Below are 6,788 nucleotides of genomic sequence, written 5' to 3'. Positions count from 1 at the left end.
AAAAGGAGCCATACGACACTAAATAGATGCCATGCAAGACACCTTCTAATGTTCCATAACCATAATACATCAGTCCATATATACAAAGGAAGCCATAAGCACTAAATGAAATGCAATAGAACTTCTGATGTTCTTACATCACTATACATCAGGTAATACCAAATATCAATCACAACAATGTTTACATTTGTTTGTTTTTTTTACATTTTGTTCTTTTTTTTGTGTGCCAGTAATGTCCTTCAGGTGAAAAAGGTCAAAAAGGTTCAAAAAAGTTGAAAAAAGTTGAAGTCCAATGTAAATGTAGTGCAATATGGCAAAGTCCATGTATGTGCAAACAATGAATGTAAATGTGGTGCAGAATTGTGAAGTCCATTAATGCAAGTGTATGGGCTGGTGTGTGAGCACGCACAGGAATGTTTGGGTTTGTCAGTAATGAGAGCGTGCAATGGGAACTTTAGAGCCAAATTAGGGTGACTCTTCGCCTTCAAGAAGCAAGCAGAGCTTGCTGATGGGTCTTTGCAGCACATTGGTTTTGGTTTGCACCAACACGCTTCGCACAAGACCTTTGGGCCCGGGCAGGGTCTTGACCACCCTACCAAGGGGCCAAGAATTCCTAGGTGCTGCCGGGTCTACCAGCACCACAATGTCATTAACTCTGAAGTTCCTCTTAGCGTGGGTCCACTTCTGTCATTGCTGCATTAGTGGTAGGTATTCCATGGTCCACCTTCGCCAGAACAGATCTGTCAGATATTGGACTTGTCTCCACCGTTTCCTGCTGTACACATCCTTTTTGTTGAAGAGACCAGGAGGTGACAGCGGTTCACCTTTCAACTGCAGCAGGTGATTAGGCATCAAGGGTGTCAGATCATTTGGGTCACTGGATGCGGTGGTGAGGGGTCGGTCATTGAGAATGCATTCAACCTCACACAAGGCTGTCTGTAGCATTTCGTCATCCAGTGTTTGTTGCCGTATGATTGAGAGGAGTATCTTCTTAACCAGGCGGATAAGTCTTTCACATACTCCTCCAAAGTGCTCTGCAGATGGTGGGTTGAATAGCCACTTGACATGGTTGGCTAGCAGAGAATCTTGGATCTTTTCATTATCTAACTGATTCAACGCAGTTTCCAGTTCCTTCTGTGTGCATGTGAAGTTGGTGCCACAGTCTGTTCTTATGGTAAGTACTTGTCCTCTCCTACACAGGAACTGCCGGATGGCATTGATGCAGGAGTCGGTGTCCAGACTCCAGGCTACTTCAAGATGGATGGCTCGGCATACCAGGCAGGTGAAGACCACTCCCCAACGTTTCACATGTGAGCGGCCTCTCCTGACCTCCATAGGTACAAAGAAGTCGATGCCCACATGTGAAAATGGTGGCAAGCTGGGAGTGACCCGATCCTGTGGTAGCTCCGCCATCTTCTGGGTTCCAGGTCTGGCCTGCATCCGTGGATATTGGTGCTTTACCTATCCGTCCTCCAACCTTCATGATGCCATCTTTGATGATTGGATCCAGTCTGAATACAGAGCTATCAGGTTTCACTGGTTTGTCCATTCTTAAGAGTCTCAATTCTGAATCAAAGTGTCGTAGCTGTTCATAACGAATGATTGATTTCTCTGCTTCGTCCAGGTCCTCCACTGTTAAGCCTTTTGGCTCATCCTGTTTGCTGGTAAGTATTTTCCCTTTGTGATTTTGTAGCAGACATCTCTTAAGCTTGATTAGCCATGTCACAGCTCTTACTAATTTCTTCCATGAAGAGTAATACTCAATCAGAGTGGTGGTGGCCGCAGCATTGTTGAGGTTGATGATGTTCACAGTGACATCAGGCTTTACCTCTGGGTCACCAGGAGGGATATGGCTGAGTTCCTGTGGCATGCCAGGCCATTCACTTTCATCCTGTGACAGGAAGAGGGGGCCGTTGAGCCACCTGGCGGAATTCAAGAGTGAAGTTATACGCAAGCCACGTGATGCATCATCTGCTGGATTTTGTTCAGAGCGTACATACCTCCATTGATATTTGTTGGAGAGGTTGTGGATTACTGCAACTCTGTTTGCCACGCAAATATGAAATCGTTTTGTTGTATTGTGAATGTACTTCAGTACTGTTGTACTGTCTGTCCAGAAGGTGGAAGTACACAGTTCCCTGTGGAGTTCTTGTTGTAACATCCTGTCAACCTTCACAGCCAGTGTTGCAGCTGCAAGCTCCAGTCTTGGGATTGTTAGCTGTTTCACTGTATTCCCAATGCCCTTTCCAGTGGTAGTTTATCTAAATCCAAGTCAAGATGTTTCACAATTGCAGCTCTGTGGCTTTCAGGGATGGTTTCCAGAACTTTGTAGCTGTTGCTCACCCATTTGTTTAAAGTGAAGCCACCTTGGGCTTCACATGCCTTTCTCAAGTCACTGGTGAGCTGGATTGCTTCTTGTACAGTGGGCACACTCTTCAAGCAGTCATCCACATAAAAGCTGTGTTTGATTGTGTCCTGCACTTCAATGCTGAATTGATGCAAATTGTCCACTGCTGTCTGTTTCAAAGCAAAGTTCGCAATGCTTGGTGACGACACTGCGCCAAAAAGGTGAACAGTCATCCGATAGACTGCTATTGGTTGGCTGGTGTCTCCTTGTGGCCACCAAAGGAATCTCAGGAAGTCACGCTGATGTTCATGGACTTTCACCTGATAATACATTGCTTCAATGTCTGCCATTAATGCGATTCTCTCATGTCTGAATCTCAGCAGGATGCCCAGGAGTAGATTGGCAAGATCAGGACCTTGAAGGAGCATGGTGTTGAGTGATTTGCCTTTGTATGATGATGAGCAATCAAAGACTACATGAAGCTTTCCCTTTTGTTTGTGATACACACCATGGTGTGGTATATACCATACACGGCCATCACACTTTTGCAATTGGCTTTGTGGCACCTTTTCTGCATAGCCCTTCTCCAGGACGCCTTCCATGAAAGTCTTGTATTCAGAGGCATAGGCAGAATCCTTCTTCAATCTCTTAGCCAGGCCCCATGCATGCTGTGCTGCCATGTCATAGTTGTCAGGCAAAGTTGGATCCTTGTCACAAAAAGGTAAAAGTAAGTAGTAGTGTCCATCTTTACGAATGAGAGAATTGGATGCCATGTCCATGAACATTTGATTCTCAACAGACATCTCTCACTTCTCTTCATACTCCTTTTCAGGGAAGTCATGATTGTACTGAGATATCAGTAGTTGTTTGATATTTCCCAGAGAGATACGGTTTGTTGTCACCATTCTTGTTCCATCCTCTTCCGTAGCAGTGTTGCTGATTGGGCCATTGACCACCCATCCAAAGAGTGTTTTAACTGCATACAGTCCATTGCCTTGGCTGTGTATGATTTGCCAAGGTTCCATAGCCTTTGGAACGTTAATCCCAATCAGTAGCTCAATTTCAGCATCAATGTTGTGAAGTGTGACTTCACTCAGGTATGGCCATTGACTCAGGTCTTGTTGAGTTAACAGGTCCCCTTTTGAGACTGGGATGTGTTTTTGTGTGTACACTTTTGGCAGGTCAATATACACACTACTGTCTATGCTACCAACCTCCAATCCTGTGAGCTCATAGCATTTCACAGGTCTTTCTTGGCCCATGGTCTTCAGGATAATTTGAGTACTGCACCCTCTGGTGTTCAGCTTTTCCATCAGGTGTTCAGTGCAGAATGAGGCCATGCTGCCCAGATCAAGGAAAGCGTAGGTTTGGATGGTCTTACTTCCATTTGCCGCTTTGATCTGAACTAGTACAATGGCCATAGCACAGTTGTTACTGGCCCCTGTTGCTGCATGATTCACTGACACCTGAGTGCTTTCCACGGGGGTGTTTGAGTTGGTGGGCTTTGCTGAAGGCTGCTGCTGCTTGTGGTTGGCATGGTCAATGTGCAGCAGTGTGGGGTGTCTTCCTTTACATGTTTGGCATTCTAGTCTTTTCTGACAGGTTGTGCTCATGTGACCCCTTCTAAGACAGCCAAAGCAGTGACTGTTGTTTTTCAGAAGTTCTACTTTTGCAACATGAGGCTCCAATGCAAACTTGGTGCAGTAAATGACTGAATGGGCATCATCACAGAAACTGCATGTTGGCAAGGTAGGTAGCTGTCTATGTTTTTGGCCCACAGTTGATGCCATAGTGGTTGCAAAGCTCTTCTTGGGAGTCTTTGAACTGGTCAGTCTTGATTTTGATATTACACTTTTGACTGGGACAGGATCTTTGATATCCCCAAATATGGGATGCAGCAAGATGTTGGCCTGGGTCTCCAGAAATTCCACGAGTTGTCTGAATTTAATGCGAGTCCTTTTCTGTTCAGATTCATACACTATAGTGCGCCATCTTTCACACAGTTTGTATGGAACTTTTGACAACAGCAATTTCAAGTTGGATGCAACATTTAATTCATCCATGTGCTCCAGGTTGTTCATGGCGTTAAGGCATTCTCTCAGGTATAGAACATATGACTGTAATGATTTTCCGTCATCAGGCTTAATGGGTGTCCAATTCAAGGCCTTTTCAATGTAGGCATTAGCTATTTTCATTTCATTGCCAAAGTGTTGTTCGAGCAGCTGTTTGGCCTCAGTGTAGCCTTGGCGAGGGTTCATGTGCATGCAGATACGCACTAGATCTTTGGCCTGCCCTGATGTAAACTGCTCTAAAAAATAAAGCCGATCCTGGCAATTGCTTCTTTTGTCTTCAATGAGATACTTGAATGCGTGTACAAATGACTGATAAGACAGTGGATCTCCATTAAACACTGGCACTTCTCTTTGTGGCAATAATGAGAGATTTTGCTGCTGTAACATTAATTCCGTGAGCTCCTTTTGTGTTTGTAACATTATAGCACTGAGATCTGTAACATTGTTACAACTAGAGTTACCATGGGGGCTAGATGAAGTAGTTGGTAATTGCTCACCTTTGCTGATGTGTTTCACCGCCTTTTGCAATGGCCTCCTGGGCACTGTGGTAACGGGAGCGTATTCAATGGCAGATGCATCAGTGAGAGTGTGTTCATTCGTGTGGGGCACGTTCTGATCGTAATATTCATTCATTACGTTTCCCTGGTGTTCAGAATCCTCACACAACACTTTTAACTTGGCGTCAGCAACATCCAGCTTTGTCTTAAGCTCTAATTGTTCCATTTTTTATTTTAAAGCAGTTTCTTCCATCTTCAGCGCATGCAATGCAGGCAGAGCTTTGGCGCGCGCCTCCAGCGCAGCCTTCTCAGCCGCAGAGACTTTAACAGAAGAGGAGGAGGAGGAAGACGATTTAGTCGAGACCCGGGAAACAATGGAAACACTGTCTTTGTGGTCAACGAGCTCTTGCAGCTTGCGCTGTTGTGTTTTCCAAGTGTCCACATCCTTCATAAAATATTCAGAGTTCATTATTCGGGGCTCGTACCACTCCATGTAATCAGGCTCCCTTTCATCTTCGCCTAGAAGATCCTGCACCTTTCCATGTACATCTTTAAAGTCATTTAAGTATGCTACAAAGTCTTTCATAAGCAGCTCTACCTTTTCCACATCTCCATTTTCGATAAGCAGGGCTTTAATTTCGTTGCTTTTCCTTGTACATGTTCCTAATTTTCTTCTTTGCGTTGCACAGAGTGATTTTAAAAGTTCCTCCGCTTCCACGGCACTCTGGGCTTCCGTGTCAGTCATTTTGACTTAAACAATTAACTGTCCGTTTTTAACAAATGATAGAGGATCAAAGAATAAAGTTCTGCTGCTTTTGTGTCCGTCAGAGTAATTTCCAAAAGTTCATTCATTAATTGCTCACAATGCCAGGTGAAGTCTCTTCATTGCGCTGTGTCCTTAAACGTCGGCTCACGCAGCAAACTTTCTCCTGTCCTTGCTTCCGTATAATCCACAACGGTATCTTCCAGGTTTGTAATCCTTTGTTCCTGCGTCAATCTTTGGAGTAGTTTTCGACTAATGTTGTGGCCATTTTTTATACCAAACATTTCCTTGGCCACGCGAGGCAGAGTGTGGGGTTGTTTAGACGCGCATTCCAAAGTAAGCACACACGGAGAGTGAAATAAAACGAGATGTTGTTCCATTTATTTTCCACAGTCCGGTTGACTTTCAATAAATACAACAAACAAGGTAAAAAAGGTATAAACTAAGAAGGTACTAGCCTAGTAAACTAGACCCACCCGCCTAGCGGCCAAAAATATTTTTGCCTACGAGTGGGTTTAGCGGGCGGCACGGTGGTGTAGTGGTTAGCGCTGTCGCCTCACAGCAAGAAGGTCCTGGGTTCGAGCCCCGGGCACGGGCGCAGAGAGGGGATTCGTCCCACCCGGATTTAAATTCACCTCGTTCAGTCCCCCCCACTTATAGGGAGGAAAAAATGTCTATACTGTCTTTCTTTTCATAAGGCAAACCTCAGGGAAAAATCAAAAGAGCAAGTTTAAGTTTATTGAGGTGCACAGCAGCAGTACAGACATAGTTGCAACTGCGCAGACTGCACAGGTTGCGAGCTCGAGCTTGGTTGCTATGGTTACCCACAAGTTTGACAGGCATATCGGGGACAGCTCCTCCTAGTTCAGGACCCCAACACGGCATGATGAAGGGTGCCAAAAGGCAGAAAACGATTGCATCGTTTTTTAAAAAAAAAAAACCAAAAACGACTGTAAGTAAACTGTGCCTTACTTTATCATATCACCTTGCAATGTTTTGATAGTCTGTTCAAAGTAATGTCGTAGTGAAAGTAAAATCATACGGAGTAGAGAAGCCTTTCTGGTAGCCTCCTTCTTTCGGTGGTAGCCTGTAGATACAGTGCTCAGAAG

Source organism: Neoarius graeffei, chromosome 13, assembly GCF_027579695.1.
Source record: "Neoarius graeffei isolate fNeoGra1 chromosome 13, fNeoGra1.pri, whole genome shotgun sequence".
In the NCBI taxonomy this organism is placed as follows: domain Eukaryota; kingdom Metazoa; phylum Chordata; class Actinopteri; order Siluriformes; family Ariidae; genus Neoarius; species Neoarius graeffei.
The sequence above is the reverse complement of the archived record's forward strand: the minus strand, read 5'-3'. Positions refer to the sequence as shown.